A 27399-nucleotide genomic window follows, 5' to 3' on the forward strand; every position below is an offset into this window, starting at 1 on the left:
ACGAAAGGAGCTATCACCTTGAGGAGATTGAATTGCACAAACATTGCTGGTCAAACATAATAGCTTGCTCGAATATCTACTGACCACTTAAGGCTGCTCGAAGATGGATCATGCTCGTAGGACGTGTTAGATAACAAGATTGATCCTTATTTCAAGGGATATTTATGTACCCAATATTTAAATGTATCTTTTGTTTTATTTTAAATATGTAATTAATTGTGACAATCCCACACTACACGTGTAGGGCCTAAATCATGTTTGTAAGGCCCATGGCCCACTAAGGGACTCTATAAATAGATATCCCTCACAGTCATAATTTGTTGATGCGTACTTTACATACAAAATCTCTTTCGAATTTTATTCTACCTTAGGCTTAGGAAATTCAGTTGAACCTTGTTCTTCTTGATCTTGAGTCTGAAACCTTCTTGTTTAATAAAAGTGCAAGTGGACGTAGGTCATTACCAACTCTTGGGGCCGAACCAATAATTTTTTTTGTGTCATTTTACTTGAATTCAACTCTTTAAATTATTTATTGTCATTCAAATTGACTTAGTGTCGTTGACCAAAATGTTGGTCAACATTTTGGTGCTTTCATTGAGAGTTGAAATCCAAGAATCGTAACTCACCAATCTATCTGAATCAATGGCTATCACTACTAGAAGCCAAAGCCAGGAATCACAAGGGGGAAACATCACTACTGGACCACATGATCGCCCTTTGAGCAGTCAAATTCCCTCTCTGCACACTGGTCAGTAAGTTCCTCCATCTTGAAACCTACCTCCACGAGGAGCAATTGGGCATGACGAGCCCCACATGGACTTAGGGGAAGACCCCAACCCTGATATTAAGTAGTTGAAGGAAGTTGTGGGACAAATGCAAGAGCAGTTTGCTTCCATGCATGAGAATCAGGCATCAGCCTAAGAAGTTGTAGCTGAAGCCTTGAACAAGCAGAGGCAAGACTTTCAAGCCTGGATGGATTAGGGGCAACAAGCTCTTGAAGCTCAACAAGAAGAATTTGATCGTTATAATACTGAAGTAGCAAGGCTCAACTAGTGACCCTCAATTTGAGAACAATGGTTGAGCAAATGCTGAAACTCATCAAACTAGTGCCTGGAACCATAAATTCCTGGGATGCATTTTTGAGGCTATCCTACTCATAGTATTTTGCTGCTTAAACTCTGCCATCCGAGCTCAATGACCTTGTTGACATTAAACAAGGATCCAACAAGCCCCTTAAAGATTATGTGCAGCGTTTCATGCAAGAAGTTGTTCGCTCTAAGACAGTCAGTGATGATGGAAAACCGATGCCCATCATGTCTGGAATGTTGGGAAAACTTATACAAGATCTTAATTATTTTCATGTAAATCATATATTAAACACACTAATATAAGATAACCTAGAACATGTTTCTACAATTGAATTTAAACAGAGGTAATGATAAGAACACTTACATTATACGTAACAGAATGAATGAGTACTTCCTTTAGTTTCTCTAACCCTTGAATCCTTTCTGTCACAGGGCATCACCAAGAAACTGAACCAATCTTCAAATTTCTTCACAGTCTTCCAAAGTATCCTTAGAATCACCTAGACTAGAGTGGGAAATTCTCAACACATGAGATAGATACAAAGAGAAGAAGAATGGAAGAGAATATTGAGGCTTAGAAAATGACTTATGCTGTAGAAAGAATCTAAAACCTAGAGCATTAAGAATAGATCTTCTGATTTTCTGTCACATAGTCTTTCTATATTCTTCTTTCAACTCTCACTTAGGATTCCTTTTATAGGCTCAATTATGTCATTTATTTGAATTAAAAATAAATAAAATAATAGATAGTATCAGCCATTAGGTCGAAATTCTCATGGGCTTTAGGCCCGTGAAATTTCTCATTTACTTATAATCCCGTTGGACTTAAAATTAATAACTGTATTATTTTCTATTGATTTAATTAATTAAATAATTATTTAAATCCTTTATCAAATTAATTATTTATAATTTGAACCTTGATTTAAACTTATTTATTAATTTAGACACCAATTTGTCTTAATTAATAAATTTTCCCTACAATCTCTTTTCTTCTCTAAATTGTATAACTCTGTGAAACTAAAATTGACCTAAGAAAATGAAGATAAGACAATAGTAAGGAAGGGGAAGTGAACGGTTGGTTCGAAGAGTTTTTTTTCAAATGAATCTAGATAAATATTTTTCTGGTAGCCAAACTGATCTTTGCAAGATGGCAAGCCATGTTCTCTTTGTTCCATTTTGACATAGAGCACGTCAAACGAAGGGTTGCACTTCACGTTGATGTCGGCTATGCTTTGTCAAAAAAGCATATACATGAATCGAAAGATAGATAGATATACTACCGAGGTCCCAAGATGTAAGTATGGGCTAGTCCGTAGGGTAAGCTGGTAATACAATAACAAGTCAATGAACTCAAATAATACAATAAGTTAGAATACTAACCACTCAAAATTGAGAATGAATTGACCTATGATAGACTATATGATATGACTAGAATAGATAATAACAGTATGCTTACTTATCATATCTACTGTCAATATTGGTCCAGTCTGATGTAACAAATACATCCAATTTTATTTACTTTGCTAATGTTCTGGAAAGAACATAACATTGCAATGTGTGAGTAGATCATATCGTAGATTGGCAAGTCAGTGTAAATCCTGTGCACTGACTAATCTTAAGACTAACTTATTTTGAACATATAATCATATTTATATTCCATTGTGATTACGTCACTTTAAATATGATTATCTATATGCTTGGGATTTAATAGAAGTTTATATTAAACAAATGATCATGAAAAAACATGTGAGAAAAGTGATTGACCAAGTCAAAAATTGATTTCTATTCTTTTATTGATAATAAAATGAGATTACAAAGAAATCAGGATTTAATTAGGGCATAAAACTCCAACATGGATTCCAAGTCAAGAGTCCACTTCGGACAAACCTTAGAAGAAAAATTGTCTACTCGACCAGAGAGTTTCTCAATCAAGTAGATGAGTTTATAAAACTGGAAGAAGCTATTCGGAAGGCTGACCAAGCTAACCATGCTGGAACCATGGCTGCACCAACAAAAAACTCAGGTACAACTAACCAGAACCAGACAACCATTGGTAATGGTAACAAGAATAACCAGAATAGTGGTAAATGGAACAATAATTCTAGCAGTGGCAATAATAACGACTATGTGCCTCGTTTTACCTACTCTGCACTCTTAGGGTCACGAGCAGAGGTATTTCAAGCTACACAAGCCGAAGTACCCTATAGGGAACCTAATCCAATCAGGAAAGATATAAGCAAGAGAGACACCAACAAATTTTGTCGCTTCCATAACGATTATGGACATGACACTAATGAGTGTAGCAAACCTATGGACAAAATTGAGTTTCTGATTCGTCAAAACCATCAGGCGATGAGAATATATATTTGTTGCCCAGTCGAGCATAATCTATTGGCATTAAGTAGAAACATATGAAAATACGCAACGGAAGGTAGGGGAGGGGTTTTTAAAAATTATTAATACCAACCATGATCATACATATACATATACATATACATTAAATTAACACATAGAAGGATATCGAGATTACCTCTCGTAGCCTATCAATTGTCCTTGAATCTTTTCATATAAATTAACGATCTTCCTATCCAAGTTTAATGTTCACACCTAGCCTTCTAAGTCGTTCCTCTAACACACAAGGACGTGTGTGGACGTGTAGGATTCACAAGTTGATTTTAGGCTCTTTAGATATTCTCAGCACATGAGATCTAGAGAGGTTTGTAAAGAGAGAAGGCTGTGGAAACTTCTAGAATTTCAGGCTTAGAAATTCTATCGCTTCTTTTCTTTGAGCGAGTCTGATAACCAAAAACTACTGACTTGAAAAGTATCGCTTCTTTTCAGGTTTATAAAGGTAATTAAAACCATTTTAATATTCTTTATTTAATTAAATTAAAACTGATCAGTTATAACATATTTTAATTATTTAATTTAAATCAAAATTAAAAATAATAATTAAATAAACAAATTAATTTTGAAATTCAAAATTCAAAACCCAAGGATGTGGCACACATGTGTGTGGCGCCACTCCCTGTCTGTCATAGTGAGTGGCGTGTGCCACTTATGTGATATCCCTGATTTTCTCATTTATTTGTTTAATTAATTTTAAGATAATATATTTATTCCCAAAATAAATAACAGTTAATTCAAAATTAACCTTATCTTAAAAATTATCAGTTTCAAATAATTATCTTATAATAAGATAATAATTAAATCTCCAAAATATTAATCCAAACATGATTAATATTTATTTTTAACTAATATAAAGTTTTTCAAATAAAAAATAATTAGTTAATTTATTCATTAATTTACAATTAATCAATTGCCCATAATTATCACATAATTATCTCTTTTTCCTGGAAAATTAATTCGTTTGCAATTTAGTCATTTTCTATATTAATCTTCTTTGTGACATCCTTACCCTTGATAGTGTAGGACAGAGGTGACTCGGGGACCATGGACCTATAATACGAAGCTCCAATAAATTATATTATTAATCAAAATATTTAATTCAATAATCTAATTTATTAATGGGTAGGTAACCATTTGGTACCCTGTGTTTTTGCAAAGTATCATTTTGGTACCCTCTGTTTTCAATAATGCTTATATGGTATCCTGTAGTTTAAAATCGTACATATTTGGTACCCTAAACTCAAATTTAATTAATAAAATTTTACCAATTTAATCAAAATTCTGTCAATTAGGTAAGTTCCAAATTTAAATTTAATTACTTAATTACATATAACTGATGACAGTTTGATCATATTGAAAAAAATTTATCTATCAAATCTAAGTCTAGGGTATCAAATATATATAATTTTAAAATACAGGGTACCATATGAGCATTATTGAAAATAGATGGTACCAAAATGATACTTTGCAAAAACATAGGGTACCAAATGAGTAAATTCCCTTTATTAATTCCATTATTACTCCACTATAATATGGAATTGCACTCTAAGTATTTATAGAATTATATTTACAGAGTTTTCTTTTGTAGTTCACTGATATAATCAATAAATGTAGTTATGTGCTCCATTTATTGGTTCGCTAATTAGAGCTTGTCAAAATTACTGTTTTGCCCTTCTAATTACCTCTTGTTTCGTAAGTACTATTAATTCACTATAGAATAATTAATCTATAGTCAAATTATAGATTTGAGCTCAATAACTATTCAGTCACATAATTAACCCTTATGGAACCAATATTCAACCCGTTAGGAAAGCATAGATTCTATTATTGTAAAATCATTGTACATCCTGAATATCCGCACGCACTTTGTCGAGCTAGAAAAGGGCCTAAATCGATCGGCCACGTGTCAACCGTCCACCCGGAGCTGTTTGTTACGGTCCCCTAAACAATTAGCCCGAGCTGATGGATCATTTAGCTGCTCATTGCTTGGAGCCATTGTGTTGACATAGTATAAGCCACGAGCTAGCATCGCATTAAGCTCGTGGTGCATCAGAGGTCTAACATACCCCCAGATCCTTATAACGTAAACCACCCAATATAAACGTGCGTATACCAGACATCACATGACTGTTCTATTCCTGAATTCTTGGATACGCAATATAAACGTGCGTGTTGAGACATCCCACACCTGATTTGGGCCATGCGGCCCATTGCCCATCTTTACCTATTGATTAGACCACACTTCACCATAATATAAAATGTAAATATGAATCATTGATGTAAGAGATGTGATGTGAGGGGTCAAAAGGATCACGGGACGACCCCAACCCTTACCCAGGGATCAATCTCCTATAAATACCAAAACCATAGATAGTGCATGGGGTTGGATTCTTCTTGTAAAGCAAATACTTTGTAAGAAATAGTAAGGATAGATCAATAATATTGACTGGTGGATTAGGGGGATTTTAACCTCCGAACCACCTAAAAATGGAGTGACCATCTTTCTTTGCAATTAGTTTCCACATTCTCGATTATTATCATTTTCATATTACTATTTATCAATCAGTACTAATCCATCCTATTTATTCATATAATTTACTGTTGGTGAAAAACCGCATCAACAATCATGTCGCAGCCAATCATGACATTGAACCCCCAAAACAAAAGTCATTAGCCTCATTAGATTAAGAGACCTTGACGAATGAATCAAAAGATCCAATAAACATAAACATGAGTTCATGATCACTCATGATTTAGATTGATCTACAAATGATCATCTATTATGATATGAATTAATATTTATGGTAAACAGTAAGTTTATAAAGATAGTTAATTCATATCGGTCTAGTCATATATAATCACTATTATATACAACACATTTACCAAGATGTCTATCCACATCAGTAATCTGAATCGAGATTACTTGCATCCCATATGCTTAGTAAACTGTACTAGCAACCATTCATTAAAGATTCCTTACTTTAATACGTTGCTGACTATTTCATTCATTATATATGATCTTAATTCTCTCATACTAATACAAGATCATATTCTCATAAATGAACATAGAATTTTTTGATATATATACAAATTATTAAAATAATAATTATAACATTCAAATATAATAAAATTGTATTTTTATTTAAATCAATAAAATGTCTTTTCACATTCTTTTAGGTCATAAACCCTTACAGAATCCACCTGTTTCAAGAACTCCTGATGCACCAGCACAACCGCTACAACCATCCCCTATAGCAGATTGATCAGACATGATTTGCAGAGGATCACACCTGGCTGGACAATTAGACCGAACGCTACGCCATGAACCAGAGAAGAGGTGTTAGCCATCATAGAGAGTACTACCAAAACACCTCGGTACAAGTGCAAGCCTACTATATTCACGGAGGATGAAGCCATAGTTGGGTTTTTGATCATGTGATTGATAGCGCAACAGAAGCATGGATAATATTTAAATGCAATAATAATAATTATTAAAGCATGGGATCAAATCACTCTAGGAACCATAACTACAAAGGGATCTGTCTCAAGAGACATGAATTTGAATAAAATAGAAAATTACAAAGACCTTTTTTCTAGATGTAGAACACATGTAGATCTAATCACCTCTTTGCCTCCTAACCCACCATCTTCCATACTATGGCTCGCACAAAGAGAAGGAGACATGTCGATGTCTATGCTATTTGGTAGGATACTCAAGAACACACTTTTAAATCTCAACACATGAGATAGTGTTCTTCTCACAATACAGGGAGAGCAAAGTTCTCTATTTTTCTCTATTGACAAATAATGTTAAAATGCATCTGATGTTTCTCTTAATTTTCTTGATTTTATATTCTATTAATATAAAAATAGAAATAAGACGTAGCCCTAATCACATTGGGCCTATGCGTGGGCCACAATCCATTTGGGTTGTGGTTAGCGCCAACAGCAGGGCTATAGGCCCTTTGGTATTTTATCTCTATAAATACTATTTGTTGGGCCTTTATCATATTATTTTATGCAGTATACCACAAAATTAAATATGATTAAATTAATTTTCAATGAAAAATTAATTTCACAAAATTATTAATATAATTTTATTTTCCATCAAATATTATTTCATAAATAACATTTTAAATATTTTTTCACAAATAATATTAATTTGTGAGATTAAAAATAATACTTTCTAATTTTTAATTATTTCCTTTAATACCAAAATTCTACCTCTGTGTTGTTGAGCTAGTACGGGGACAATATGAACTAGTAGTTCTAAGCTCTAATAATTTAATTAATTTCACTAACTCTTAGTTCCATTAAATAATTTATAAACTATAAATTATTTCACTAGAAATTCATAGTTGAACTCTCAAAACTACAGTCTTATATTATTAGAAGCTATAACGATAAAGTCGTCCATTGATTTAGTCATTGCACGAGTTATGACCCTCTGCTAGTTGTTCATAATTAAAGCTAGGTCTTAATGTCCATTAACCTCTCTAATTATGTCTTTATCAATTAGTTCTATTGATCCTCTAATGAACATTATTCTATAAATTTAATTAAAGAATGAAGTTTCTGTTAGAGAACAGAAATTGAGCGCTCTATATTCAAGCCTCGAATTAGCACTAAAAGGAACCAGTAATCTGCTTTCATTCAAGTAAGGAGCAGATTCCATATCTATGAAGTATGTTCCCAGCCACTTGTAGTTCCATGACTCCAAGATATCAGGAATTTGGTCGTAGGAATATTGAACCTTACAAGATAAGTCAAAAGTCATAAAAGCACAAATAAGAGTTCATTACTCACATCAGGATTGAGGTCAAGTCTTAAATGACCATCGGTTGATGAATGTTGAACTTCTATATTTTAACGGAGATTATCAGAAGTTATTTCTTTCATCGTGTCCCAGTCCTATACAATCTATATTGTATACACTACCTCTATCTTTTTGTGTCATTACACTTAATAGACTGGATAAACTACTTTGTCTTAAACAAAAGATAGACCATACACATAATCTTTATTAAATAAAGCTCCCACTTTATTTAGCGATTACAGACAATTTTTAAATTATTAACTTGAATTAAATCCTCTTGTATATATATCATTATCCATATACTTAATTCAAGATCACATCAATAATATTGGATCTTCATGATAAATGACATGTATAATTAAATACAAATATGAGTGCAAAATATTAACTTTATTTAATAAACAGTAATCGTTCATACAAAAATATGCTTTAAAGGCACAAATCCCAACAACCACACACGTCAGGTCCGCATAACGATCCTTTGGTAATAGAAGCCCAAATTGCCAATATGATTGTTGCATGAACCATAATGGATCATGGTTCTTCCGTTAATATCCTTTTTAAGATCAATCTTGAAAGGATGAAACTTTCTGTTTGAGATTGTAAGCCCTGCACACAGACCTTATATGGTTTATCGAAGAGGAAATGACTCAAGCAGGGACAATTAGACTAGTAGGAACTATTGCAGTTGCACCAACAAACAACATGGTCATGGCCAATTTTGTTGTGGTCAATCTTCCCTCGGACTTCTACACTTTTCATGGAAGGCTGATACTTATTGATCTGAGAGATCACGTCCATTTTTAATCTAAGAATGAAGTTCCCAACAAATGTTGGAATTGGATGTGTAAAAGGGAATCAATAGGATTCTCGAGAATGCCACAACTCTTCAATTACAACTGCTGAAAAAGGCTTAGTAACGATCAACATGATTTTTGTTGGACTAGCGAAAAACAAGCCAACAACAATAATGGAAGTTAGCATCTTAGAGGGACATCAATAGGTTTACTCAAACGAGCATAACACCTTCAAATAGGGTGCTACCCAAAGTGAGGAAGTGGACTTTGATCCTCGCTTTGGGGATTATGACACTGGAGTGGGACCAATTGAGGACCTCAAGGAGGTCTCGCTCGACCAGGAAGAGCGGACCAAAACTCTTAAAATTGGAACAAACTTAGCTGAAGAGGTCAAACTTGAACTCATAAGTTCTTTAAAACATAACCAAGATGTGTTTGCCTGGTCGCACAAAGACATGGTGGGTATCAACCCTACTATGATTAGCCATGCCTTGAATATCGACAAGGAAAATTTCAAACCTGTTTAGTAGAAAATGAAGTTACTCGATAAAGAAAGGTCTAAGGCCTTAAAGAAGGAAGTTGAAAGGCTGAAAGAAAATGGGTTTATAAGACAAGATTTTTACCCTGAATGGGTTGCAAACCCTATTCCAGTACCGAAGCCTAATGGAAAATGGATGGCCTATGTTGATTTCACAAACTTAAATAAAGCATGCCCAAAAGACTGCTTTCCTTTGCCAAGGATTGACCAACTAGTTGATGCTACAGCAGGGCATGAGGTCCTTACTTTTATGGATGCCTACTCAGGGTACAATTAGATTAGCATGCACCCAACTGATGAAGAGCATGTCAGCTTCAGGACGGATACAAGCTTATACTATTACAAGGTAATGCCTTTTGGACTAAAAAATGCTAGTGCGACGTACCAGCGACTAGTCAACATGATTTTTAAGCAGCAGATAGGCAATAACATGGAAGTCTATGTGACATGCTGGTCAAGTCAAAAAAGGCTGGGGGCATGTTTAAGGACTACGAGAATGCTTTGATATTTTGAAGCATTACAACATGAAACTTAACCCCTTAAAGTGATCGTTTGGAGTAGGCTCGGGCAAATTTCTTGGGTTTATTGTCAATTCACGAGGCATAGAAGCAAACCCAGAAAAAATAAAAGTCCTGATCGAAATGAAGTCTCCCTCTAAGATTAAGGAGGTACAAAGCCTAACCGTATGTAGTGCAACTCTTAGCAGGTTTGTCTCAAAGTCGATAGACAAATGTGTTCCATTCTTTAATTTGCTAAGGGGAAATAACAAGTTCGAGTGAACGAAAAAGTGTGAGAAATATTTCCAAGCACTTAAGGAGCATTTAACGCAACCGCCAGTTTTGTCAAAACCAATTGATGGTGAAACCCTTCTTTTATATCTAGTAGTTATTGAGCATGATGTTAGTGTAGCACTTATAAGGGAAGAAGACAAAATCGGTCATCCTGTGTATTATATCAGCAAGAGGCTGCTAGGAGTTGAAACAAGATGCCCCCTATTTGAAAAGTTGGCATATTTCCTATTCTTGCAACAAGAAAACTGAGGCCGTACTTCCAAACTCATCCAATTACAGTCCTGACAGACCAACCCCTCAGAAAAGTTTTGCAAAAACTTGAAGCATCAGGACGATTGCTCAAATGGGAAATATAGCTTGAGCAATACAAAATTACCTATCAACCACAGACAACAATCAAAGGGCAGGTCTTGGTAGATTTTATTGCTGAATGCACAGGTGCACCAGATGAAAACGAGCAAGTAATAACACCATATGTAAATGAGGAGACCAGGTTAACATAAAAATTGTATGTAGATGATTGCTCAAATGAGCATAAATCTAGAGCTGGTATAATTTTAATTACACATGAAGGGCATCACATTCATTGTGCATTAAGATTTGGATTCAATGCCTTAAACAATGAAACTTTATATGAGGCTCTGCTCACTGGACTTCAACTTGCTAGAGACATAAAATCTTTATTAGTAGATATTTATAGTGATTCACAGTTAGTCGTGAACCAAATCCTAGAGGAATTATCTTGAGGGATGAAAATGATTGCCTACCTAAGCAAGGCTAAAGATCTTCTTGCGCAGTTTAAAAAGTACACCATACAGTAGGTACCACGTGACAAGAATTCAAACGCTGGCGCTTTAGCCAAGCTAGCAAGCGCTAAGGATGCAGACACTCTGAACATAATACCAGTTGAGCACCTTGTAAAACTGAGTATCAATGAAATAGAGACAACGTTGCTGCTAGACAGCTCTCCATCCTGGATGACTCCAATTTTTATTTATCTAGAGTAGGGGATTTTGCACCAAGACAGAAATGATGCACGAAAGATATCGAGGTAGGCTGCTAGAAACATACTTGTTGACGGAGTGATGTTACAGATGGGGATACTCAATGCCTCTACTTCAATGTGTCACTAGAGCAAAATATTAATTGTTGATGATAGAAGTACATGAAGGGATCTGTGTCAATCATGCAGGGGGTAGAGCCTAGCAAATAAGATATTAAGGCAAGGATATTTTTGGCCAACCATGAATGAAGACGCATTGGAGTACGTGCAAAAATGTGACAAGTGCCAAAGATTCTCTAAGATACCTCGAGCAGCTCCTAACGAGTTAAAACAAATGCAAAGTCCATGGACTTTTGTTGTATGGGGGATAGATCTAATTGGGAAACTACCTACGAGAAATATGAGGAGTCTAGTTTGTAGTTGTTGCAGTGGATTACTTTCCCATGTGGATTGAGGCGAAACCACTGGCAACTATAACTTCAAAATAAGTACTTGACTTTGTGGTGAAAAATATTATCTGTAGATATGGACTACCAAAAAAGATTGTTTAAGATAATGGTGCTCAGTTTGACAGTGATTTATTTACAGACTTCCGTGCAAGGCATGGTATTACAAAAATTTTCTCTGCAGTTGCCCATCCTCAATCAAATGGACAAGTTGACGTTGTCAAAAAAACTTTGGAAGATACAATGAAGAGGCGACTTGAGCAAGCCAAATTCAAGTGGTCGGATATTTTTCCAGAAGTGCTATGGTCATATCGTACTACTACTCGCACATCAATTGGTCATAAACCATTTTCCTTAGCATATGGGTATGAAGCAATGATACCAGTTGAGCTGACACCCCCATCACATCGAAGAAGTACATATGACCAAGGTCAAAATCATCAATTATTAGCTGAAACTCTTAACTTGATCGATAAATGACAATAGCAATCACAGTTGTGGGTAGCTGCTTGCCAGCAAAAAGTTGCTCAATATTTTAACTCTCGAGTCATAGAAAGAAAGTTTTCAACAAGAGATCTAGTCTTGCTACAAGTGATCCAAAACACTAGGGATCTAACATCAGTGGTTTTGGGGCCCAACTGAGAAGGACCATACTAGATCATATATGTTTTACAGACAGACACATACAAACTTTCTCGATTAAACGGTGAGCTAGTCACAAGATATTGGAATGGAGAACATCTTAGAAAATATTATCAATGAAAACTATGATCAATAACACTGGTCGCAAGGCATGTATTTTCCCATTTTTCACGACCAATGTATTTCTTATTTTTTGTTTTAAATGCACGTTTTTTCCATTTTTGTAATAACCAAGTATTTCCTAGACTAATTATGTTTACCTGGTCGTAAGGCACGATTATGCCCTTTTTAAATGATCATTCATTTAATAAGATTCAATTTAATATGTTTTCATTTAAAAACATTAATTGCTTGTACACATTTTATGATTTAATATACATGATTTTGTCCATTTTATTATGAGTTATTTACTAGGGAGTGTGCTTGACACGTTCAAATTTTGCCATTTTTTTTTACTTTTAACAAATATTGATTAACATGTATGATTTTTCCTAAAAGTATATTGCTTTATGAATATTATTGTGAGTAGAAGGACTAGCTCGAACATGCCTGGTTATTTAGCAAGTGACGAAGGACTTACCTCCTCATTCACTTGGGGGGCATATAGGGTATACATAATCTCACATTAGTGAAAGAGTAAAAAGCACAACTGAGTAATACTTAGAAATTTCTTATGATTTGTAAAGTATTTTGCTTTGTTAAAAAAGAACATAAAAAATAAAAACTTTGCTTGTTCACACGATCATGAATGTTAGAAATCTTATATAGCAATTAATTGTTATGTCTAGTCAAAATTAATGAGCAGCATAGTATATGTAATGCAAGAAAAATATTACACAAAATACCCTTAAAAGCTACTCGGACAACCAATGTTTTTACACCACGAAAATAATTGCTTGGGTGATCCAAAGTAAAAAGAATGACAAATAAAAAAGGCAACATAATTGGTCGACCACATCCTCCTTGACCTCTTAACGAGACTATTCACCATTTAGATTCAAGGAGATTTCTGGCCCAGGAGTCTCAGGAGTAGCAGACTCCACAGATTTAGCAACTTCATGAGCGAGGCACCTAGCAATCTCATTCTCTCGGAGCCCAACAGGCAGGTAATTAAAATCTGCCTCCTTATTGTTTTTCCATAACATGAAAAAATAATTGAAGGAGACATTCTTGAATCTAAACACATCTGAGGAATATTTCTTCTTTTGATGAGAAAGTTCTTCCTCAAGCCTATTTATCTGCTCCTCGTTATCCTTCTCCTTTTGCTCATGCTCCTCGAGGAGGCGAGTCTGCTTTGTCTCCTTCTCCTGGAGAGCTTTAATAACTTGGATCTTCCCCTCAATCTTGATGATCTTCTCCTATAGATCCTCTTTGAGCTCCTTAGCCGCTTTATGGTTCTTTTTATTGGCCTCTTTAAATTTCTCTAAAGTGGCCATGGTCTTATTTAGCTTGGTGGCAACTCCCCTTGCTCGAGGATAAGTGTGGGTGAGCGTCATCACACCCTACCAAATTAAAAGAATTAGATGCGAGCAGCAAACTTTGATCAAATGTATGAGATATAATAATCAAAGTTCTTATCGACAATACCTCCGAGATAGCCCAACCAAAGGTTGCATCAACAGAGGTCTCCTCAAGGGTAGCAAAGGCCTCAACACTTAAGCGATGCTGAGACGACTTTGTGGCACGGTTGCCAATTTTTTTGGCGGGGTCTTAAGCTTCTCAAGTATGAACTGAGAGGTGCTGGGATCAACTGCTGAGCGAGCAAGAGAGCTGCTTGCATGTGGTGGCATTTGATCAGTTGGAGGAGGAGCCTGACTTATTAAAGGCGAAACTGATGGAGCAGGAGGATCCTGCCTAGGCTGCTTGGCCGGAGTCTGGTCTTTGCTTGACCCGGAGTCAGTAGGGGTTTTTCTTTTTGATGCTCTCCTGGTCGAGGCAAGAGGAGAGGTTAAAGTATATAGCTCAAAGATCTCAAACTCTGACATGACTGTAGTTAAGAGCCTATATGTTAGAAAAATTTAAGGAAATATAAAAGAAAATGAGCATAACAACTATAAAGTAAGCATGGGACCCATATCTACACTACTGTTCGAGCAGGGTGAATAAAAAAACCTACATCTACATTTAGCTACTGGTGAAGTTATACTGTAATTTAAATTATTACTTGGGATGTCCTCCTTATCATCAGAAGAAGAAAATGAGATGTTGAGAAGATCTTGATCCTCGACCAACTCTTGTTTCCCCTTACCTTTAACCTCAGAAGGTGATAGGACTCTGGCACAAAGAGCATCTTCTTGTTCCCTTATACTTACTCCCCTGTTCTCCTCCTCGTAGGAGTAGGGGTCTCTTTGGGTTGCTCGTTCTACCCCATCTCTTCACTAGATTCTTGCTCGGTGGTTTTTACACCACTAGAGCTTTCGATAGTGGCATCCTTGGTAGTTTGGTGGGGCTCAAGCAGGCCAACAAACCTAAGGTTGGCATTATTCACTAACAACCAATAACTTTTCTCGTCGTGTGTAAGACTATCTAGCAAAGATGCTCGAGTGAGCATGCCTGAAGTAGGAGGAGGTTGTTCCCATGGGCCTAAAACAATGAATAGAAAATAAGCTAAATATCAACTTATAAAAGAAAAAGATAAAGGAGAAAAAAGAAAAGCTCATTACCTCCTTATTGAAAGGATAGATTTTTCGCGACCAAGTCGGTCATCAAAAAATGCTCCCTGAAGTATGCGCCCACATTGCTCCTAAATGTGGGCTTAGTCATGAACACTTTGGTCATGTTCCTGTGGCAAAGATAAAAAAATCCAGTAACACGCTGACCTGGATTGGACTTAAGATCGAACAGGTAATGGATGTCGTGGGGAGTTGGAGGTTCCCACTTGCGGAGGTGGTAGAGGATATGTAATGCTGGAAGCATTAAGTATCCTTTAAGAGTAATTTGGAAAGGGTCAAATTAGAAGCGCGACCAGAGGCTAAAAGCTCCACTAGGAAATTTAGGGTGTTCGTCGGCTTGAGGGGTCACCATGCTAATCCCCTGGATGTTGTATTTCTCGGGGTAACCTTCAATAGCCATGCTTGAAAAAGTGCTTGCTGGAACAACATGCCAAGCCATGTTTTTCTTCTTCCGAGGCTTGAGCTTTGCCTGAAGTCTAAGAGTGTTGGTCACCTCCATAGCTAATGTAGGCACTTCAGGCTTCTTGTTCTGCCCTTGCTGCTGGTCATTATTCCCACTGGTTTCTTGCCTTGCGACGTGGAGGTCTGTAGCTGTTCATTGCCTAGTTGTTTGCTTTACTCTGGCGATATCTGAGAATAGAAAGCAACAATTACAACCTCTTCAACTATTGAACTCCTGATCGTTGCCCTCCCACTGGTCGGGATTCTGGCTGAGAGAGTATCAACAGAGTTAGGTTGGACAACATAGGTCCAATATTTTGGAAGGAAATTCCTTATTCCTTGGTGAAACTCATCAACCTTACGACGATGCTCCTTGTCAGGGACGAATTGAAAAATCATATTGGTGGGATTTCTCCCTAGGTTTAGAAGGAGTTTCGGGAGGATCGCACTTGAGATCAATATCTGGTCGATTCTAATCCACATCATCAATTAGAATTTGGAGTAAATCTAGGCAATTGAATAATAACTTTCCCAGTGATCGCGTGCATACATCTGGTAACAAGAAAATAGAAAGTGAATTATTCGATCAGCATATTTGTGCCTAGATAGAGTGTGCTGCTTGAATAAATAAAAATATTTATTTGACCAGGTGTAAAAATGGATCTAAAAGGCAGTTTAAAAGGTTTTTCTCAAACTTTTCCAGTTACATTTTGGAGGGAAAATTCCCACTATTTTTTTAGAAGTTGAAAATCGAAATTTTCTTCAATTCTACAAAATTTTCTACCATCCAATACACAACAGACATGTCCAAAGCCTAGAGTTCATTTTCCTACTCCCCAAACACTTATTTTTCTAGAAAATCTATAATTTTTCAAGAAAAAACCAAAAGTTCTCATGGTTTACTCTAGAGCACCAATAATCCGAAGACAAAATATTCAAAACAACCATGATTTTGCAAAAAATTACAGCGGAAAAATCGCAAGAGGGAGATTGAAAAACTCACTTGTATGATGATCTTAAAGAAAATCTTGATGCAAAATCGGATTGAAGAATCAGAGATTGGAAGACAAAATCCTCGGGTTTGAGAAAGTTTTTGAAGAGAGATTAGGGCTTGAAAAATGTGAAGAATGTGAAAAGGAATGGAAATGGAAAGGCTATATATAGCCCTTATCTGCATGCGAACAACTGACGTCATCAAGAAAAAATTCATCATGGTTTTTGAAATGAGGTGATGTCAGCAACGTGGGGAAAGGAAAAGACCATCATTATTGCCTAAAACGAGGTGTCATTCTGCCTTGGAAACCTAATACTGCTAGTTAATTTATAAAAAAAGTATCATCATTGTGTGTAAAAGAGGTATTTTATGTGGAAAGATACCAGCATTGGTCGAAGCATGCAATTTTATCCAATGCAAGTCACACTAAGATAAATTTGGGAGGAAAATGTTTAACTCAAAATTGCACATGATGATGTGGCATATAAAGAGGACACGTGGTAGTATAGAATTGGCAAGGATTGGTCGAAATACATGAGCTGCTCGAGTGTGCTCTATCCAAACGAAGGGAGCTATCCACCTTGAGGATATTGAATTACACAAACAATGCTAGTCGAACATAATAACTTGCTCGAATGTCTACTGACCACTTAAGGCTGCTCGAAGATGGATCCTACTCGTAGGATGTGTAAGATAACAAGATTGATCCTAATTTCAAGGGATATTTATGTAACCGATATTTAAATTTATCTTTTGTATTATTTTAAATATGTAATCAGTTGTAACAATCCCACACTACACGTGTAGGGCCTAGATCACATTTACTGTTAGAGAATATATATTATTGCTCAATGGAATTATGGAAAAACCAAATACAACTCTATGCAAAAATACAATGGACAAGATAATATGATTAAATAAATATTACAACTCAATTGCTCAAAATACAAGTAAATAAAAAGATGTAGAAGAAGAAGACTACAAACTCAATACTGTAACAATACAAGTAAATAAGAAGAACAAAAGAATGAAAACACAAACTCTCACACAACCAAAGTGTAGAGTAGTGGGGATCACCAACTTGAACAAGGTTCAAGACCTTTGTCCAAAAGCTTATTTCCTCCTATTCTCTAAGCACTAAGGGATCTCTCTAGGAAATAGCTCTCTAGAATTATCAAGCCTTTTGGTGTATTTTTCAGCCAAGTGCTTTGTGGATGAAAAAAGGTAGTGTCTTACAAGTGAGCATTAGGCTCCTATTTATAGAGTTTGAGATACCCCTTTGAATTTCAAATTCCACCAACCCTCATGGCTGTTACCAATGTTTACTTGGATGTTTATGGAATTAAAATGGAGATTTGGGAGTTATTTGGAATGTTAGAACCGTTCAATTTGGAAAAAACTGAAAATTCACATAGGCTGTCAGCCTCACTGGCCGCGACCATGACTTTTCAGTGGCCGCGGCCACTGGCTTTTGTCCCTCTGGCCGCGGCCACTGAAAGTCAATGGCCGCGGCCATAGGCCATTTTTAGCACAAAAAAGTCATTTTTCCAAAACGTCCCAAATCCTTTCCCACATGATTTTGTAACCTCCAAACACCTATGGGGAGTTAAAAATATGTCTCCAACAGTCATATATCATCATGACTTTGTGAAATCCAATCTCAAATATGTAATATATAATATACACATTATTGGGTAATATTTGGGAGTTACAAATTTGTAACTGATTTTGTAACTCCAAAATATGTCACATTTGGGCACACACATTAGTCAAATTTTGTGACTCTCAATAATATGTTACAAGGTGTGACAAATCACATTTGTGTGACAAATCACATTTTGTCACATTATTTAATCTAATATTATATTATATGAAATAATATAACATTTACAAGGCCCATGGCCCACTAAGGGACTCTATAAATAGAGATCTTTCATAGTCATAATTTTCTGATGCGCCGTTTACATACAAAATACCAATCAAATTGCATTCTCTCTTAGGCTTAGGAAGCTTAGTTGAACCTTGTTCTTCTTGATCTTGAGTCTGAGACCTTCTTGTTTAATAAAAGTGCAAGTGGACATAGGCCATTACCAACTCTTGGGGCCGAACCACTATAAATTCATTGTGTCGTTTTACTTGAATTAAGCTCTTTAAATTATTTACTATCGTTCAAATTGACTTAGTGTCGTTGACCAAAGGTCTAGTCAACAATGATCTTTTATGTGTGCGAGAGAATTAAGATTATATATAATGAATAAAATAGTCATCAACATATTAAAGTATGAAATCTTTAATCAATGGTTGCTAGTACGGTTTACAAAACATATAGTTGGATGCAAGCAATCTAGATTCAGATTACTGACGTGGAAAGATATTGGTAAATGTACTCTATATAATTATAATTATATATTACAGGATCGATGTGAATTAATTTCTTTATAAACTTAGCATTTGCCATAAATATATAATTCATATCTTAAAAGATGATCATTTGTAGATCAGTCTAAATCTTGAGTAGTCATGAACTCTTGTTCATGTTTATTTGATCTTTTCATTCATTTGTTAAGGTCTCTTAATATAATGAGGCTAGTGACTTTTGTTTTGGAGATTCAATAGCTTGAATGGCTGGGAATAGTAATCCATGCTTTCCTATTGGATCGAATATTGGTTCTTGTTGACTAGCATTTTGGTCAACGACACTAAGTCAAATTGCATGACAATCAAGAATAAAAGAGAGTTGAAATCAAGTAAACGACACAAAATAATTTATTATGGTTCGGCCCCAAGAGTTGGTAATGACCTACACCCACTTGCACCTTTATTAATCGAGAAGATCTCAGACTCAGGATCAAAAGAACTAGATTCAACTGAGTTTCCTAAGCCTGAGAGATAATACAATTCAACAAGAATTTTTGTCTGTAAAGTGCGCATGAGAAAATAATGACTGTGATAGATCTCTATTTATAGAGTACCTTAGTGGGCCAAGGGCCTTACAAGTATGAAATGGGCCCTACACGTATAATGTGTGATTTTTACAACCGAATATATAATAAAAGAATATAAAAGATACATTCAAATAATAGTTACATAAATATCGCATAAGATTTGAGTCATTCTGGTCGAATGAAGTATCTCTCAACCAGGTTTTCTTTCGAGCGATCTACATGATCAAGATGCCATCAACCAAGTTCTTGCTATTGACAACCTTTCTTTCGAGCAATGATCTTTGTGTGGTAATCTTTAATCTCTGTATCTGATAAGGGTAGCTTCTTCTCCAATGGCCGAGTTCAATCAACCAGCATAAGCAAATTTAGTACTTACTACTGCTACGTGTCATTTTTATATGCAACAACATCATGGCCAATTTTTGGTTATACATTTCCCCCCTAAGTTTATCTTAGTGGAACCAGCACTAGACGAACTTGCATGCATCGACCAGGCTGGTACCTTTTCAAATTCTAACACATTGAAAAATGAAGTTTCCAAATAATGATGATACTTTTTGATGAAGCAAACAACAACTTTTTGTTTTAAATGCTTGTTGTAGTCACATCAATGGGAGTAATGATGGTTCCTTTTAGTAAAAAAAATGATGATTTTTCAACTTCCTATAGAGCAGATGTCACATCATTTTGGAAATAATGATGAACTTTTTGCTGATGACGCCATGGTTGCTCGCATGCGGGCAAGGCTATATATAGCCTTGCCTTTCCCACTTTCTTCAAATCCTTCAAACTCTCTTTTTCCTCCAAGAAACCTTTGAAAACCCAAAGCTTTCCTTCCCAGTTTCTGGATTTTAATTTGTTTCCCTGCAATTCATCTTCTCAAACATTCTCCAAGTAAGTTTCCAACCTCATTCTCATAGCTTTTTTCTTTTTGATTTATGCAAAATCTGTGATAAAGATGAGATTTTTCTTTCGTGTTCATTCTGTTCTTAAGTAAACCATAGGAAAACTTAAGGTTTTTCTAAAAAATTGTTGATTTTCTCAAAAAAAAAATGGTGTTTGGGAAGTAGGAAAATGCATTCTAGGGCCTCAGGTATGCTAGATGCCAGGAAAATCCACAAAATCAAAGGAAAATTTTATTTTTGATTTCTGGAAAAATGGTGGGAAAATTCCCTCCAAAAGTTAAGTGAAACATTTTGTGAAAAATTTTGTTATCTGCCTTTTGGATCCACCTTTAGACTTAGTTGAATAAAAATTATGTTTATTCGAGCATCACACCTCTTTAGGCACACATATGCTGGTCGAATAACCCACTTCCCATTTCATTTTTATCGGATGTATGCACGCAATAACTGGGGAAGTGATTATTCCATCGACTAGACATCGATCTCAACCAAGATACTTCTGAAACAACATCTTGAACAGGGGTCTGAAATCATTAGTATCACTTCCATTTTAACTCCGACCAAGAGTATCGTTACAAGGTTGACAAATTACACCAAGAAATAGAAAAATTCCTTCCAAGGGATTGGACTTACATTCTCCACCCCGATTCTGTTGACACTCTCTTGGTCAGAATTCCGACCAGTGGGAGAGCAATGAGCAAGACTTCACTAGTTGAACCAGTTGTATCTGTTGCCTTTTGTCCTCTAGATATCGAAAGAGTAAAGTAGATGACCAGAAAAAGGACACCTGGAGACCCCTAGGTCGCAAGATAGGCCACCAGTGCAGGCAATGATCGATAGTAGGAGCCGAGCCGACGATGGAAATTACCAACACTATACGACTTCGAGAAAAATTGAAGCAGAGGAAGAACAAGACTGTCAGTTGGCACACTGTTCCAGTAAGAACTCTCTCGACCAGTGCTTTGGAGGGATATTTAGAGAATATTGGCATTTGAGGAATCAATATGGTTACCCCATGAGTCAACCAGCGTGCCAATTCACCTAGCAGAGCTTACAGTTCCTAGTCGCACTTCCATATAATAGCTGGTGCAACCTTGCCTTTGGACAAATACTTCAGTGGGGTGGCTAAGTACTTCGACATCGCCTCATTCCAAATTATTCCCAACATATTTCTAATGCTTTCAGGATTATATATCCTACACAACAACCACAAGTGGAAGCCTCCGACCCCCTATGAAATCCATTACTTGTTCGAGCACAAGTCCAATCAGGGCTAGAAGGGTATTAGACTTTTTTTATTTATGCCACAGAGACATGACCAGAGTGTTTCTCAGAGATACCACGTTCAGGAGCGACACTAGTCAATACCAAAGAGAGTACTTTTTGATGACCGACCTGGTCGCAAAGAATCTATCCTTTCCACTAGGAGGTAATTAACACTTCCTGTCTTCTTACCTTTCCATTATTCTTTCTTAGATTTATAGTTAATTTTTTCTTCACTTTATTGTTAGGCCTTTGGAACAAGCCTCTTCCTACCCAGGGCATGCTCGACTAAGTAGATATCTTGGCCAGCCTCACCAGTGATGAGAAAAGTTGTCAATAACTGGTGAACAATGTCGATCTTAGGCTGGTCAGACTGTTCCGCCCACACTAGATTGCCAAGGACACTACGACTGAGAGTGCCATTGATGGGAAGGCCAACGAGCAGGTTATTGGTGAAGAGATGAGGCAGAACGAGCAGCCCCAATTAGCCCCCACACCTACGAGGAGAAGAACATGAGGTATAAACATCACAGAACAAGGGGATGTTTCTCGTGCCAAAACCCCCACAGCCCCTAAAGCCAGTGGGAAAGGCAAGCAGGAGCTGGTCGAGGACCCCTTGGATATCTCTTTCTTCTCCTTGAATGATGATGACGACCTTCCAAGTAATCATTTAGCTTATATCATTAGCTCTCCAGTAGGTAATTGTAGACGTAAACTTTTCAAGCCAGTGGATGAAGATGATTTTAATGCTTTCCTGAAAAATCTCTCCTGGTTGAATGGTACCTCTTTTTTAAGCTGCTTTTCAGATTATAGTGTAGATTTTGGTACCAAAGTCATCTTTTAACTTCTTTGCATGATCTTCTTATGCTTTATTGCACTTTTCCTTGTTTATTTATCTAACATGTTTGCTATTTTTGTTTGCAGTCATGTCCAATTTTGATGCATTCGACCTTTGCACATCAGCCTCCTCTGTGCCTCGACAAAGAAGCCTTCATCGAAAAGTAAGGCTACTGCCGAGTTGAGAACGTAACAACATCTAGCTAAATAGCCAAGGCCAAACAATCATCTAGCATCAATAACTCCTCCAACAAGCCAAACATCTCCTCATGCGAGCAGTTCTCCTACTCGTTCAGCAGTTGACCACAACACCTCCCCAGCAATACTTCAAAGTATCAAAATTTATGTCGAGGAGATCTGTAGCCGAGCAACCAATTTGTCTCAGAATCATTTAAGTGCTGCTGAGGCATATCCTGCTCTTGAGGAATCTTCCGTGGACACGTCCTTTGCTTGGACCATCTCAGAAGTATTGTCGGTAAGTATTTTTCACTATTTGCATATTCGACTAATAGTATTATTTCGACTCGCTTTTAACTGTTTGTTTTGCAGGGTGTGATGAATTTAACTCACACTCATCCTCGATCAAGGGAAATTGTTGAGATGCTAGACAAAGGCATCCTTGGAGTGATCTCATAACATTGCGAAGAAAAAAGAGAGGAGGCCGAGCAGATTGAGAAGGAGCTGCTTTACAAGAATAATGATATCAAGCAAAATACCAAGGTAATTTAAGCTCTCTAAGAGAAGGAGAATAAGCAGGCCCACCTTCTCATTGAATGTGAGAAAAAACTGAAGGAACACGAGTAGCGGATACATGGTCTCCAATATGAGCTTTCTCAACAGAAGGAGAAGTACTCCTCGAACATGACTAGGTTCATAAATGCCACTTTCAACTGTTTCTTCATGTTTTGGACGAACAATAAAGAGGAAAAGTTTGAATACCTGCCTACTGAGCTCCAGAAAAAGGAGATTGCTAAGTGTATTACTTACGAGGCTATTGAGGCTGCTGTCCCAGACACTCCTGAGCCATAAATTTCCTTGAACCCAGATGGAGACCAGGAGCCTAAGGAGGTTGCGAGGAATGTTGTTGATCATCGATGATTTTTCTCTTATGCTTTATTTATTTATTTTTTAATTTTTTCAACTTTGAAACACCCAAGCAACCATGCTTGTGGTGTAAAGACAATAACTGTCCAGGTAACTTTTAACCTCAGATACTTGTAATATTTTTTGTGCATACTGATACACTATGGTGCCCATTTCTTAGTTCCTTGCTCGTTTTAACGAAAAAAGTTTTTAATTTCCCTCGCTCGTGCTTTTTACTCTTTTGCATATGTGTGACTGTGTATACTCTTTATGCCCCCAAGTGATTGAGGAGGTTAAAGTCCTTGGTCACTTGCCAAATAATCAGACTTGTTCAAACTAATCATGTTGTTCACAAAAATTACATAAAGTAGTACACTTAGAAAAAACCATACATGTTAAGCAATTACAAAAAGATACCATGAAAGAAAACACCTCAAAATGAATCTTATTAAATAGCTTGTCATGTAAAAATGGGCATAAACGTGCCTTACAAGAAAATAACAAATAGTCTAAAAAATAATTGGTCATTAAAGGAATGGGGAAAAACATGCCTCAATACAAAAATAATAAAATGTAGAAACACAGTGGTCGTACAAAATGGGAAAAAAATGCCTTATGACCAGTGTTATATTGAAATTTTAATCACTAAGTTACTAATTATACTTGCGAAGATGTTCACCATTCCAGTATCTTGCGACTACTTAACCATTTAATCGAGCAGGTTTATACGTGCCAAGTTATAGAACATATATGATCTGGTATGGTCCTTCACAGTTAGGCCCCAAAATTCCTAATGCACGATCCTGAGTGTTTTGGAACATTTGCTGCAAAACCAAGTCTCGTATTACAAACTTCCTGTCTTTGACTTGAGAATTAAAATATCGAGCAACTTTTTGGTGGTAAGCAGCTACTCGCAATTGTGATTGTTCTCGTCATTCAGCGATTAGGTCAAGAATTTCAGCTAGCAATTGATGATTCTAATTTTGTTCATACGTACTTCTTCGATGTGATAGAGGGGTTAACTCAACTGTTATCATTGCTTCATAACCATATTCCAAGGAAAATTGTGTATGAGTAGTTGATGTCCGAGTAGTAGTGCGGAATGACCATAGTAGCTCTAGCAGAATATCCGACGAATTCCCATTTGCTTGCTCAAGTTGTTTCTCCATGGTATTTTTTAAAGTCTTACTAATAACTTTGACTTACACATTTTCTTGAGGATGAGCAACTGCAGAGAAACTCTTCGTGATGCCATGTCTTGCATAGAATTCTGCAAATAAATCGCTATCAAACTATGTACCATTATCTGAAACAATATTTTTTGGTAATCTGTACCGGCAAAAGATATTTTTCACTACAAAGTCAAGTACTTTCTTTGAAGTGATAGTTGCTAGGGCCTTTGCTTAAATCCATTTGGTAAAATAATCCACTACAACAACTGGGAATTTGACTCCTTCTTTTCCTGTAGGTAACTTTCCAACCAAATCTATCCCACACACAACAAAAGGCCATATACTTTGCATTTGTTTGAGCTCATTAGTAGCTACTTGAGGTATTTTGGAAAACGTTTGACAATTGTCACAGTTTTTTTACGTATTCCAGTGCATCCTCATTCATTGTTGGCCAAAATATCCATGCCTTAATATTTTCTTTTCTAGGCTTTGACCCCTGCATGATTGCCATAGAATATTTCATGTACTTTCACCATAAATAATTTATCTTCTGTTTTAGTAACACACCGAAGTATAGGCATTGAGTACCCCCATCTATACATCACTCCACCAATGATTGAAAATTTGGCAACTTGTCACAATATGTTTCGTTCTTCATTTCTTTCTTGGGGGTAAAGTACCATGCTCTAGGTAGGTGGCAATATGAGTTATCCAGGGTGGAGAATTATCTAGCAAAAATGTTGTTTCTTTTTTTATGAATACTGGGTTGGGCAAGGTATTAAACTTGTATTACATTCAAAGTGTCTGCATGCTTAGCACTTGCTAGTTTAGCCAAAACACTGTTGGGGGAGAGTGAGTACACCACCATAATATCTAGAATCTATACAAAATTATGCTTGATAGAGACCAAAGAAAGATTGAGAAACCCTATTTGTAGAACAATCTTCTTCAACATTGAGAACCTTGAAAACCCTTACTGAATCCACAACTTTGAACTTCTTTCTCTTCAATGCAAAAACACAACAAAAGGCTAATACATGATTTGTATCGCTATCCTAATTCTCTATTTCCTAACCCACCATTGATGCTTGAGGCCTTTTCTAAGAGGAAATTAGAATTGGGATTGAACAAGCCTTAAACTCACAAACACAAGCACTTTTATTATGAGTTTCTTAGAGAAAACTTGAGATTCTTGAAAGAGAGAGAGAGAGAGAGAGGTTAGAGAGAGATTTGAGAGAGTAGTCAAGTCTTCCAAAACTCTATGAGAACCCTTTTATAGTGCATGCACCGTCATTAGGTCTAACCAATAGGATCAGAGCTAAAGAACTCGTCATTTGGATGTTAAAACATGTGTTCGTATGGACACATTAGACGCTTCGTCGCCTGCCTGTAGGCTGATAACTCTACAAAATTGAGTTATTTTACCATATTTTATATGCTAATTTTTGCTTATTTCTTGAGTTTTTAATTGATTTGTAAAGTTTTTAAGTAATTTTGAATTTATTAGGTTTATTTTAATTATATAGATTTTTGTGTGTTTTTATAGTTATTTTGTTGTAAAATGTTGTATTTTAATTATTTGAATTATTGTTGTTTAGTTAGAAGTAAAAAAATGCACTTTTATTTATCTTAAATGTTGAATTAAATTAAGTTTTAATTAGTATTTTCAAAGAATTAATATGATTTATTTTATAATAGAAAATATTTGATTATGACTTAATTTATAATTATTTTGTAGGGGAAATGATGTATTTTCGAACTCTTGAAACGCAAGAAAAAGGAAAAAAAAACAAAGTGACATTTTCAAGGAGAAGAAATAAAAAAAGTGGCTTTGTTAGTGTTTTTGAAGCCCAAGCCTCAAGCCCCATTGTTGGGCTGTTTTCCTCCTGCAGCCTCCACTCGGCCTAGGCGTCCAGCTCCCCCACCAAGGCACCAGACCCTACTTCCTTAGAGCCGTTACTAAGTGGGTTTAAAACGTGCACTTAACTCACTAATCGAGGTTTTAAGGAAAAAGTGTGAATAAACCATAACCAGAGTCTTAAACTTTGAAAATAATTCTATTTACTGAAAATCATAAAACGTTTAACATTTAGGATCCCAAAATACTGCTTAGAAATATTTACAACTCAAAAATATAATCAGAGTCGGCTAAACGACAAAATCTAGGTTCAGTACAACCATATCCCAAAATACCCCTGGCCGTGGCAGCCAGGCAGGCCAAACATGTACGCGCCGCTTAACGCTCTGCGTACTCATGGTTGGTCAACTTTTCCCTTGCCCTTACCTGCACCACAGAGCACCCGTGAGCCGGAGCCCAGCAAGAAAACCCTCACAAGAAAATAACATATGCAAATCAAACATTTAACATATAAACATGCCATCAATAGGCTATACACATACGGCCATGCCGTCCCAGGAGCTTTACCAGGCCCTGGGTTCGTGGTCCACACCGTAAGGATATCCCAGGTATCCTTTAGGGTCTCGCCCTGGCAACTTGCACTCCGTGTGATAAACGCTGCTCCCGGCCCCTTGCCGCACTCGGCCTTGCACTCCACAT

This window comes from Humulus lupulus, chromosome 6, assembly GCF_963169125.1.
Source record: "Humulus lupulus chromosome 6, drHumLupu1.1, whole genome shotgun sequence".
In the NCBI taxonomy this organism is placed as follows: Eukaryota; Viridiplantae; Streptophyta; class Magnoliopsida; order Rosales; family Cannabaceae; genus Humulus; species Humulus lupulus.